We start from the raw sequence: 13,106 nt of genomic DNA on the forward strand, positions 1-13,106 counted from the left end.
TTTGATAGCCCAAGCTCCAGATTGTTAGAAGTGGAAGAGAGCTTTGAGCACTGAGGAAAGTCCTGACCCTGAATAGCAGACTAAGAAGGGATTAGAGAAGCCAAAATATGAGACCTGAGCATGCATTTAGAACTTAGCACTCTAGCACCTGGAGTGTCTGGGTAAGATACATTCCAACACAGAAAGTAGAAGATGATCTGAATGTTAGAATACACTGTCAGAATGTCAGGCCTAAGTGTGTGCATAGAGAGGAGAATGAGCTAGAAGAACACATAGAATAGAGCAAGTCAGAAGTAGGAATGGCCTGAAAACCAAAGATATAGGTCAGCCTTAATATATAGATCTTACTTGTGAGGGACTGATCTAAAGAACACACAGTATCATAGTGAGAAATGTTCTTCTGTTGTGTTTTTTAATGTGCTCAATAGGTTAAGTACTGGTATCGGGGAGCACCACTTAATTTATAAAATAAGAAAGTGAAACTGTGCCATGATATGTAACATTAATTTCCACCTAATTCATTTCAGCTCAGTGGTGAACCTTTGAATTAAAACTCAGGTATTAAACCAATACAGCCAAAGAGGAAATGGGGGGAATGCTGTGCCTTCTGTGGCTCTAAAATAAGGAAAACCAGGCAAAAAAATCTCAGTGCCTTGTTCTGGTAAGTCTGCAGTTGAAATGGAGTTATTATTGGATAATAAATGAGGAATCTGTGGAGAACAATAAGATGTTAAGTTCATAGGTTTTAAAAGCAATATTATGTTAAGAAACATAAGCAATGTAATGTAATAAATATTAAGAAAGGAGAAGGAAAAATCCCTAGGATTCTAGATGATCGTTGGGGAGCTGCTTTTGAAAGGAGAATGTTGGAGTGGGAGATTGTTTAGAATGGAGAATTTGAGAACTGGTGGATGGTCTTGCCTCTGAATGGCAGCATATGCAAGGGAGCACACAGAGAGGCCAGGGCGACCAAGCCGGGAGAACATTCAGAAGGGAGCACCGTGAGCTGGAAGGAATGTTCCAGAGCTGTGTGTGGCCTTAGAATTTGGACTATCAGAAGTGGCATTTAGGAGGACATTATTAACATAGAAAATGGATGATGGTGAATGTTTGAGAACACAGATTATCAGACTCTCCAGACCTTAGTACAGAGAATATCAGATCTGAGAATAGAATAGAGAGGAGGATGGAAGAGCAAGGAGAGCCCTTAGAAAAGAGAATTTCATATGTAGACGAGTGGCCTTAAAAATCACAGAATGTAAGAGATGGGCAGCTGACATGTGAGGGCTTCTAGAACAAGTTGTCATGTTGGAGGAGGAGTATCTTTTTAATGTATTGAGTTGGGTTGAGGTATTGGGAAGCAGGAAATTTAAAAACTATGAGAAAGGGCAATTTTGTGAAGATATTCAGCATTAATTTCTGTATAATTTCTTTCAGCTCAGTGGTGATCCTTTGAATTAAAACTCAGGTATTAAACTAATACAACTAAAGAGCAAAGAGGGAAATGCTGTGCCTTCTGTAGCTCTAAAATAAGGAAAACCAGGCAAAAAATAATCCCATGCAGTGCCTTGTTCTGGTAAGTCCACAACTGACATTACTATTATTGGATAATGAATGAGGAATCTTAGTTGAAAACAAAAAGGTGTTAAGTACATATGTTTAAAACAGATACCTTATGCATGTAGTCTTTGAAATTAATGTATTGCTAAGATACACACACACACACACACACACACACACACACACACACACACACACACACACTGAAAACGAAAAAAATTCTGAGTAAGTTGATAGGATTTTATATCCTAGCTAGCTAGGCAAAGAGATGCTTTTCAAATATTAGTAGAGGTAGGAAAGAACTTAAAATAGCTATTGTGAGAACTGGAGGGCAGCCCTGCCTTTGAATGTTGAAACTTGGCGTGGTCTTTAGTTGAATCTGGCAGAGCCTTTAGGATATAACCTTTGTGAGCTGGGAGGTATGTCCCAGTCCAGAATGTCTGAGCTGGGTGGGGCCCTAGAACCTGGAATATCAGAGGTGGGCATTTAGAGGAACCTATAACTCAGAAAATAGAAGACGGTGAACATCTTGAGGAAACAAAATAATAGAGCCTGGAGGCATCATAATAGTCAGAACATCAGACCTGCAGCTAGTCTTGGAGGGGAGAATGGCAGAATTCCAAAGGCACTCTGAACAAGGATAAAGAGCTCATGAAGCCCTTAGAATCAAGTTGGAGTGAACTTAAAATACCAGAATATCAGTGATGGGGTAGCCTTTTAGAGTACAGATCTTCTGACCTGTATAGAGCTTTAGTATAAATAATACATATGGGGGAAGTACTCAGGGGATTAAGGTATTGGGAAGCACCAGTAAACTTGAAACAAGTAAAATGATGCCACAATATATGGCATTAATTTCTGTATAATTCCTTTCAGCTCTGTGGTCATCCTTTGAACTAAAGCTCAGGTACTTAACCAATATATCCAAAGAAAAAAAGGGGGAAATACAGTGCCTTCTCAGGCTCCATAAAGTGGAAAAAAACCGGGTAAAATATGCAGTGCCTTGATTTGGTAAGATGGCTATTATTGTTTTTGCTATTATGGGGAAAGTTTAATGAAAGCCAAATACATAGAATTTAAGTTTAGTACCTAGAATTTTAAAAGGGGCATCATTGGTTCTTTTAGAACATTGTTTTTGTAGTGGAGTATAGTGAAAAGTAATAGATGGAAAAAAGTCTTCAATATCAAAATTAGTAGAGTCTCAGAACAAAGAATGACACTGCTGGGAAGGTCCTTGAAATCTAAGATGTTTAGGTTGGCAGGTACTTGTAAACACAATGTTTAGATGTGGGAAAGAGCTTAGAATAGAGAACTTGTGTGCTGGAGGGACTATGGGCTCTGAATGGTAGAATAGGCAATAGCCACAGCAGCCAGAACATTTCAGATCTGGGAGAGCATTTAGAACAAAGATATTCTGATCTGGAAGATGTCTGAGAATCCAGAATGCTGGGACTAGATGGGGCCCTAGAACCTTGAATGTCAGGCATATTCAGGAGACCTTATAACACAAAAAGTGGAAGAGGGTCAGAGCCTGAGAACACAGAGGATCTTAGTACAGAGAATGTCAGGCTTGAGAGTTACTTAGACTAGAAAATGTCAGAACTTCTAGGACCTTTTGAACAAGGTCTAGAAGAGCCCTTAGAACACAGTATGTAAGAAGTAAGAGTGGTCTTGAAAAATTACAGAATGGCATAGATGAGGTCTTCCCCATCAATCAATAAACATTATTGTTGGAATTATTATAGCTAATATAATAATTCGTTATTAAGCACTTACTGTATGCCCTATATGCCACTTACTTCTGCCCTATGAGGGGCTGATTTAAAGAACACACAGTATCATAGTGAGAAATGTTCTTCTGTTGTGTTTTTTAATGTGCTCAATAGGTTAAGTACTGGTATCGGGGAGCACCACTTAATTTATAAAATAAGAAAGTGAAACTGTGCCATGATATGTAACATTAATTTCCACCTAATTCATTTCAGCTCAGTGGTGAACCTTTGAATTAAAACTCAGGTATTAAACCAATACAGCCAAAGAGGAAATGGGGGGAATGCTGTGCCTTCTGTGGCTCTAAAATAAGGAAAACCAGGCAAAAAAATCTCAGTGCCTTGTTCTGGTAAGTCTGCAGTTGAAATGGAGTTATTATTGGATAATAAATGAGGAATCTGTGGAGAACAATAAGATGTTAAGTTCATAGGTTTTAAAAGCAATATTATGTTAAGAAACATAAGCAATGTAATGTAATAAATATTAAGAAAGGAGAAGGAAAAATCCCTAGGATTCTAGATGATCGTTGGGGAGCTGCTTTTGAAAGGAGAATGTTGGAGTGGGAGATTGTTTAGAATGGAGAATTTGAGAACTGGTGGATGGTCTTGCCTCTGAATGGCAGCATATGCAAGGGAGCACACAGAGAGGCCAGGGCGACCAAGCCGGGAGAACATTCAGAAGGGAGCACCGTGAGCTGGAAGGAATGTTCCAGAGCTGTGTGTGGCCTTAGAATTTGGACTATCAGAAGTGGCATTTAGGAGGACACTATTAACATAGAAAATGGATGATGGTGAATGTTTGAGAACACAGATTATCAGACTCTCCAGACCTTAGTACAGAGAATATCAGATCTGAGAATAGAATAGAGAGGAGGATGGAAGAGCAAGGAGAGCCCTTAGAAAAGAGAATTTCATATGTAGACGAGTGGCCTTAAAAATCACAGAATGTAAGAGATGGGCAGCTGACATGTGAGGGCTTCTAGAACAAGTTGTCATGTTGGAGGAGGAGTATCTTTTTAATGTATTGAGTTGGGTTGAGGTATTGGGAAGCAGGAAATTTAAAAACTATGAGAAAGGGCAATTTTGTGAAGATATTCAGCATTAATTTCTGTATAATTTCTTTCAGCTCAGTGGTGATCCTTTGAATTAAAACTCAGGTATTAAACTAATACAACTAAAGAGCAAAGAGGGAAATGCTGTGCCTTCTCAGGCTCCATAAATAGGAAACAAAACGGGTATTAAAATTATTTCCATACAGTGCCTTTTTTGGTAAGACTGCCATTTTTGATACTGCATGAGTTTTCATGTATAATTCATATCATATTGCTTGCCTTCTAAATGGAGGGGTGGAAAGGTGGGGGGAAATTTAGAACTCAGATTTTTAAAATATGAATATCAAGAATAAGTGAAAATTTAATTAAAAATGCCTGATTTGTATAGGATTCAAGGATCTGGAAAGTCAGAGGTGGAGAGACTGAGTTGAGCCTTATCAGAAAGAAAGTAGGAAATGACAACACAAATTGTCAGAGCCCAGGCAATATAAGCACTTTGAATATCAGTCTTGATTGTTGCATGAAAAGAAGAATGTCAGAATTTCTAGGATATTTTGAGCAAAAGACATTAGAACTAGGAGAACCCTTAGAACATCTGTGAGACACTCTAGAACCCAGATAACATATTGGAGAAAGGTGTTTATTTTTAATGTGCCCAGTGGGTTAAGGTATTGGGGAGCACCAGTAAATTTATAAATAATAAGGAAGTGAAATTATGCCATGGTATGTAACTTTAATTTTCATAAAATTCATTACAGCTCAGTGGTGAACCTTTGAACTAAACTCAGGTATTAAACCAATACAGCCAAAGAAGAAAGGGAAAAATGTAGTGCCTTCTCTGGCTCCATAAACAGGAAACAAAACGGGTATTAAACTATTTCCATGCAGTGCCTTGATTTGGTAAGACTAATATTATTGCTTTTGCTACTATGGGGAGTGATTAATGAAAGAAAAATAATTGTTTAATAGAGTTTAAAAGGGACATCATTGGCTCTTTTAGATTATTGTCTTACTAAGTCCCACATACAGTGGAACATAATAAAATATAAATGGGAGGGGAAAAAAAACATGTTTGGATATTAGAAAAGGGTGAAACCTCAGAACATAGAATAGAATAACAGGGTTCTGTAGAACCTAATGGATCTAGGTTAGTGAGGGAGGGAAATGCCTTTCAACACAAAATTTTAAATGTGGGAGAAAATTTAGAAAAGAGAATTTGATAGCTGTGAGGGCTCTGGACTACGAATGGTAGAATAGGCAGTACCCACAGCATGCATATATGTGTGTGTATAGATATAGATGTATATCTATACACACACATATTATACATCTCTCTCTCTCTCTGTACATATACATATATATATGCTGGGTCTAGATGGGACCTTAGAACCCAAATATCAGAAATTATGGGATTTTTTTTGGGGGGGGCAGGTGACATTTTATTCAACCTTATTATTTATCCAGCCCATGCATATGTGCTTAAAGAGACAGCTAGGTGTCAAAGTAAATAGATCTCTGGGCCTGATTAGAGCTCTGGACCTGGAATCAGGAAGATCTGAGTTCAAATCCAACATCAAACAGGTACAAGCTGTGTGACCCTGTTTGCCTTAATTCCTTAGCTGCAAAAGGCAAACCACTTTAAGGATCTTGGCCAAGAAAACCCCAAAAGAGGTCATGAAGAGTAGACAAAACTGAAATGATTGAATTCAATCTCTGACATTATTCAGAAAGTGGGAGACTATCCAAGTCTGAGAAAACATGGTCAGAGCTTCGGGGACCTTAGCTTAGAGCAATGACAGGCCTGCAAATTACACAGAGAAGTGAGTGTTAGAACTAAGACCATGCTTTTAGAGCAAGGAATAGAAGTGCTAGGTGAGCCCTTAGAATGCAGCATATCAGAAGCCAGAGTGAATGTCATCCACAGAACAGCTGTGGGATCAGAGGTAAAAGAATATCATATTGGGGAACACAGTTTTTGGTTTTATTTTTTTAAATGTGCTTAGTGGGATTTGGGTATTGGGAAATACAAATAAATTGAAAAATAATTAGAAAGTATAATCATGCCATGTTATTTAATGTTAATTTCCATATAATTCATTTCAGCTCAGTGATGAACCTTTGAATTAACACTCAGGTATTAAACCAATACAACTAAAGAGCAAAGAGGGAATTGCTGTGCCTTCTGTGGCTCTAAAATAAGGAAAAAGCAGGCAAAAAAAGTAATCCCATGCAGTACCTTTATCTGGTAAGAATGTTATTGATATTATTATTAGTAATAATGAATTAGGAGTTGAAAAATAATCAGTAAACATACATTAAGTGCCTACTGTGTATTAGGCACTGTTTTAAGTTCTGAGAATTAAAAAAAAAAAAAAGAGAGGAGGTGACAGTACCTGCCCTTAGGAAGTTTAAAATCTATTGGGGGAGCCAAGAGGAATACATATAAGCAAAGGAAATTTTATGTAGGATAAATAGGAAATAATTAACAGAAGGAGGGCACTGAAATGAAGATGGGTTAAAAGACTTCCTATAGATTGTGAGCTTTAGTTGGGACTTAGAGGAAGCCAAGGAAATAGGGAGTCAGGGCCAAGGAGGGAGACCATTTTAAACCTGGGGGAGCAACCAGAGATAATGTCTAGTGCCAAGAGATGGAGAGTTTTATTGGTGGTGGAACAACTAGGAAGTTGGTGCCACTAGTTCAAAGAGTTCATGTTGGTGTATAAGATTTTAGAAGATGGAAATGTAGAAGGGTTATGAAGTGTTTCATATGCCAGAGCATTTTATATTTGATCCTTAAAAATAAGGTTTTTATAAATGTAGGTTTTAAAAGGAATACCAGTTGTACTTTTAAAATACTGTATTACAGGGGCAGCTAAGTGGTGCAGTGGATAGAGCACCAGCCTTGAATTCAGGAGGACCCAAGTTCAAATATGATCTCAGACACTTAACACTTCCTAGCTGTGTGACCCTGGGCAAGTCACTTAACCCCAGCCTCAGGAAAAATAAATAAAATAAAATAAAATACTGTATTACTAAAATATATATGCAGTGTCCTTAAATAAATATTATGAAATGAAAAGAAAAAATCCCTACGATATCAGACTAGGAAAGATTCTTGATTTCTAGGCTGGAAGTACCTTTCAAAAGAGAATGTTGCAGATGAGAGAGAACTTAGAGTAGAGAATGTGAGAACTGGAGGGCAGCCCTACCTCTAAATGAAAGTGTATGCTTATGTAACATAGAGTGGCCAGAATAGCAGAACAGAGAGAACATTTAACCAGCATTTGTGAACTGGGAATTCTGTTCAAATCCAGAATGCCCGAGCTAGACATGGAGCCCTAGAACATGGAATATTAGAGGTGGATATCCAGGACACCTTGTAACACAGAAAGGGAGTGATAGGCAGAATTTATGAACACTAATTATCAGGGCACTTTAGGTTGGGAGTAGGCATGCACAAAAGTATCCAAGATTGGAGAGTATTTACAACAAGGATTTCAGAGCTAGATGAGCCCTTAGAACACAGATCTTCTGGCCTGTGAGGGACTGCAAAATTGAGGAAGAAATTTTTTAGTATGATGTGTGTGTTAAAATATAAGAAAATAATAGTAAATTGAAAAACAATAAAACAGTGGTGTCATGATGTTAATTTTTCTATGATTTCTTTCAGCTCAGTGGTGATCCTTTGAATTAAAACTCAGGTACTAAACCAATTCAGCCAAAGAGGAGAGGGGGAAATGCAGTGCCTTCTCAGGCTCCATAAAGAGGAAACAAAACGGGTATTAAAATTATTTCCATGCAGCGCCTTGATTTGGTAAGACTATCATTATAATACTGCTACTCTGGGGACTGTTTAATGAAAAAAAAATGATGTTTAGTACATAGGATTTAAAAGGGACCTCATTTATATTTTCACAGCATTGTTTTGCTAAGTCCCATGTATGATAGAACATAAAAATAAATGAAAAAAATAGCCTTGGATATCAGAAATGAGTGGGGCCTCAAAACAAAGAATGACAGTACTGGGAGCAGCCTTAGAACCTAGGATGTTTAGGTACCTGTAAACACAAAATGCTAAATGTGAGAGGAAGCTTAGAATAAAGAATTTATGTGCTGGTGGGGGAGGAAGAGGGGAACTCCGGCTCTGAATAGTAGAATAGGCAAGAGCCACAGCAGCCAGAATATGTCAGATCTGGGAGAATATTTAAAACAAAGCTGTTCTGATCTGAAATGTATCTTAAAATCCACAATTTGTTGGGACCCATGAACCAGGAATGTCTGGGCCAGAGGGAGGGAGACTGAAGCACTCTTACAACAAAGAAAGGAGGAGATGGTCAGAACCTGAGAATTCAGATTGTCATAGCCAAGGCAACCTTATTAGCACTCCAGATGTCAGATCTGAGAGTTACTTTGAGACTAGAATGTCAGAACCTCTAGGACACTTTGAAGAAGGGATGCCAGAATAAAGAAAGCCTTCAAAACACAGAATGTTACAGACGGATGGATTTTTAACATTTGAATCTGTGATGAGCTTTAGAAGAAACAGCATCATAGTGGGAAGAAAGTTTTTTATATGTTTTACGAGTCTGTATATTGCAAAGTACAGATAAAGTTTAAAAATAGCAAAATGCTATATTTGTGATATTATCTGTAAAATTAATTTTCATATAATTTATTTCAGCGCAGTGGTGCAGCTCTGTATTAAAACTCAGGGACTGAACCAATACAGCCAAAGGGGATTGGTGAAAATGAAGTGCCTTATTTTGTTCCACAAAAAGAAAAAAAACGGGCAAAAAAGTAATTGCAGAAGTGCCTTGTTCTGGTAAGACTATGATTAATATTACTATTAATTGGTAATGAATGATAAGTCTTTGTTAAGAACAATAAAGAGTTAAATACCTAGGTTTTAAAAGGGAAGCCATCTGTCTTTTTAAATTACTGTGTTGCTAAAACATGTTTGTGTGTGTATATATATGCATATATACATACATACACATATATGTATTGTAATAAAATAAAAAGATTAATAGAAAAAAATTCCTAGGATGTAGGTCTTTAGCTCATAGATGCCTAGGATGGGAGGTGTGTTTCCAAAGAGGAAGTTAGAGGGCTTAGAATGGAGAATATGAGAGCTGGTGGGTTGCCCTGCCTCTGAATGATAGCATATACAGGGGGCAAACGGAGACGTCAGAACAGCCAAGCAGGGAGAATATTCAGAAGGGAACACCTGTGAGCTGGGAGGAATGTTCCAGTGCAGAGTGTGTGAACTGGGTGTGGGCCTAGAATTTGGAATATCAGAAGTGGACATTCAGGAGGACCCTATATCACAGAAAGTGGGTGATGGTGAATGTCAGAGAACATATTATCAAGGTGTAGGAAACGAGAATGTCAGGCATAGGGAAGAAAATATCTGAACCAGTAGGGTTATAGAGAAGAAGGGAAACCAGAGCTAGCAGCACAGAGGATGTTAAAAGTAAGAATGGCTGGGACATCACAGAATGTCACAGATGAGAATGCCTTTATAATATGTCTTCAGACTTCTGAGGCTCAGTACCATTGCTGGGATGGAGAGTTTGTTTTTATAAAAGTGCTCAGTGGACCTATTTATTGAGCAGTACAGGTTAAATTTAAAAACACTGATAAACTATATTAAAACATGTCTAAAGTAGAAGTAGCTCCCCAAATTCCCAGAATACTTGGACTGGCTTGAACCTTAAAACATAGTAGCTCTTCTGAGCTGAGAGGCAACTTAAAACACATAGTAGAGCTTCAAAGAATGTTTTTTGTCCTCAGGGAGACATAGTAAACAAAGGTAGGAGGGAGAGAATGATTCAGTTACAAAAAATATCAAAAGTTTATTTATCTTATAAAATGGAATATTTATTTAAACATAATTTATATTAAGATCAGGGTGATGCATGAATTGAAACTAAAATCTTAAACCAGATAGCTGAAAAGAAATGATGAAAATACAAGTGTCTTATGTGGCTTGAAAAGAAAGGCAAAAAAAAATGATTACATGCAGTTTTTGATACAATAAAATTGCTATCGAAATGACTACTCCTAATGGGAAGTATTCCAATTTTCATCATGTGTTAAGTAGTGTACTTAAAGCTAAAATAGAAATCGCTTTTAAATAATCCCATTGCTAAGATATTTAGACTGCAATAAGGTAAAACTAAATTCAATAATGAAAAGAAAAAATCCAAATTTGTGAGGAAGATGGTGATAGAGAGCATTGATTGTCAGGTCTGAGAGATACTCTTGCCTGGGAAGTGTCAGTTAAGGAAAACTGTTGGCAGTGGAGAAGACATTTGGATACAGATTCTTAGAGCTGGCTAAGCAGAATTGGGAGTGAAAAAATGAAGCCAAGGTAGGTAATAAATGGAGATGGATAAGTGGTATAGAGAATATCCAAGATGGATGAGGTACTGTAGCCTGAAATACAGATTTTTTTTTAAGGTTGGCAGGGGACTGAGAATGCAGAAAGTGAGAGATGGTGAGAAGCTGAGAACACAAATTGTTGTGGCTGATGGAAGCCTAACAAATAGACTATCAGACTAGAGAGTAGCCAAAGAATAGAGAATGTCTCATCTAAAAAGTGCTTTTTAAAAAACTAAAAATAGGGGCAGCTAGGTGGTACAGTGGATAGATAGAGCAGCAGCCCTGAAGTCTGGAGGGCCTGAGTTCAAATCTAGTCTCAGACACTTAATACTTCCTAGCTGTGTGAGCCTGGGCAAGTCGCTTTACCTCAATTGCCTCAGCAAAATAAATAAAAAAACTAAAAATAGATGTTGAAAATGAGAGAGAACTAAAGCATCTGGAGTTTTTAAAAGAAATTTCAGTGTAATCTTTGAAAAGATGAAGTTTTTTGATGTGCTTAGAAGGCCAAGGAATGAACAGAGATAGCTTGACTAAAAACCCAGTAGTAAAGGATATTTGTTGTTTAAATGCAGAACTTATTAAAATGTAGGTCCTAGACCATAAAGTCAAAGATATAAATGTAAAATCTTGGAGCTTTGTGTGGCTCCAAAAAATAAAAATCTCCTGACAAGAGAAGTGATAGGGCATTGATCAGATAATGTTGATATAACTACTTAAAAGAAGGGAGGCATTGATTTAATTAATTAAAACAGCCCCTGAACAACACAGCCAAAGGTAAAAATTTTTAATCCAGTGCCTTATATCGTTTTAAGAAATATTGTGAAATTGCATGTTTAAAATTTCCAACATTGGTGATTTTTCAGTCATCAATTTTCTAAGACATTTGCAATATGAAAAAATAAAAACAAACATTCAAAAACCCTCAAATTTTAGAGCAGAGTGGACAATAGAACATAGAATGTCAGAGCTATTAGGGTTCTTGGCATATAGAACATCATAGCCTTTCAAGGGAGAATAGTGAAGGGGACAAAGAAGAGGATTTCAGAAAAGGGAAAGCAGTCTTGAATGTCACAAATAGGAATGGACATTGAAGACAATATCAGATCAGAGAGGGGATTATAATATAAAATAACTGAACTTGAAAGAAATTTATAATCTAGGCTACCAGATCTCAATAGGGACCAAGAACTTATATTATGAGAGATACATAAAGGATTTAAAAGAAAGAGAGTGAGATAGAGCCACTTGACTGAGCCAGTCAGTGGGTTCTAAATTTTTAGTGTGAGAGGGTTCTGAAAGAATAAAGCTTATATAGAACCAACATTTTCAGATCAGAAAGGTGTCTAAGAACTTTCAATGAATTTCTTGAGATCAGTTTTTTGTAATATTCTCAGGGGGCTGAAGAATAGAGAGAGACAGGATAATTAGAATTCCAGTAAGAGCTTGGAAGAAATTTAGAATCCAGACTGTTGGATCTGGATGAACCCTGGAAGAGGTAAGAGAGACTTTAGAAGCCAAAATGCCCCCATTTAGATAGAGAGATAGAGCCATAGGAAAAAATTAGTATTGGCCATTGGGACCTTAGTAGATAGACTCAGGGATCAAAGAGTAGCCATAAAGAAGGGAATGGGAGAGCTGGGAGGGCACCTAAAACAAAGTATATCATATCAGGATAGCACATGAAATGTTCAGTTTCTGGTTTGGAACTGTTCTAAAAGAACAGAACTAGGAAATGCCATAGAACCTAGATTTTATAAACTGGAAGAAACCTTGGAACACTAGATCTTAGCCTTGGGTTATTTTATATTCTCTGGTTGATAAGACATGGAGAATGGAGAAAGACAGGGTAGGTGAAACTCTAGTAAGAAATGATATTTGTGGCTTGAAGCACTATCTTTATTTCCATATGATTTATATACAAAGGATGGTAATCGTCTAAATTAAAACAGCCCCTGAACAACACAGCCAAAAGTAAAAATTTATAATCCAGTACCTTATATGGTTTTAAGAAATAAAAACACTCCCGAAGACAAGCAATTCTTTGTAGTATGCTAATAAGGTTAGACAAATGAAAACAAATGGTCATTAATTGGATTTCTTTCAGTTCCTTGATTATTTAAGCCCAAACTAGAGAATATTCATTGCCCACAACAACTTTTGAATAATAATTAATTAAAAGGGAGCTCATAGAAAACTGAATGTCTGATCTCTGAGGGGAATGACATTAGAGAGCCAAGGGGGCAACAGTTTGCATTTTCAGAGGTAGTATGGGCAGTAGAACTTTCAATGACTTTCTGGAGAATATGGGTTTTTTTGGTTGTTTTATTTTTGTTTTGTTTTG

The 13,106-nt window shown here is 37.1% G+C and overlaps 1 long non-coding RNA gene across 26 annotated transcripts in view; it reads left to right on the forward strand.

Annotated features, from left to right (window-relative positions):
- The window catches only part of LOC141548841 (uncharacterized), a 163,041-nt gene that overhangs the window by 16,676 nt on the left and 133,259 nt on the right, over nucleotides 1-13,106 (forward strand). For 24 of the 26 annotated variants that reach the window (XR_012484118.1, XR_012484116.1, XR_012484100.1 and 21 more), the window contains 9 exons: nucleotides 528-661; nucleotides 1,438-1,576; nucleotides 2,437-2,571; nucleotides 3,546-3,679; nucleotides 4,456-4,598; nucleotides 5,140-5,281; nucleotides 6,485-6,626; nucleotides 8,052-8,195; nucleotides 9,063-9,203. This is a non-coding gene — a long non-coding RNA (uncharacterized LOC141548841). Of the gene's footprint in view, nucleotides 1-527; nucleotides 662-1,437; nucleotides 1,577-2,436; nucleotides 2,572-3,545; nucleotides 3,680-4,455; nucleotides 4,599-5,139; nucleotides 5,282-6,484; nucleotides 6,627-8,051; nucleotides 8,196-9,062; nucleotides 9,204-10,630; nucleotide 13,106 lie in introns of those variants that run through there. The other 2 variants (XR_012484111.1, XR_012484104.1) reach the window with 2 other exon arrangements.

Source organism: Sminthopsis crassicaudata, chromosome X (genome assembly GCF_048593235.1).
Source record: "Sminthopsis crassicaudata isolate SCR6 chromosome X, ASM4859323v1, whole genome shotgun sequence".
In the NCBI taxonomy this organism is placed as follows: domain Eukaryota; kingdom Metazoa; phylum Chordata; class Mammalia; order Dasyuromorphia; family Dasyuridae; genus Sminthopsis; species Sminthopsis crassicaudata.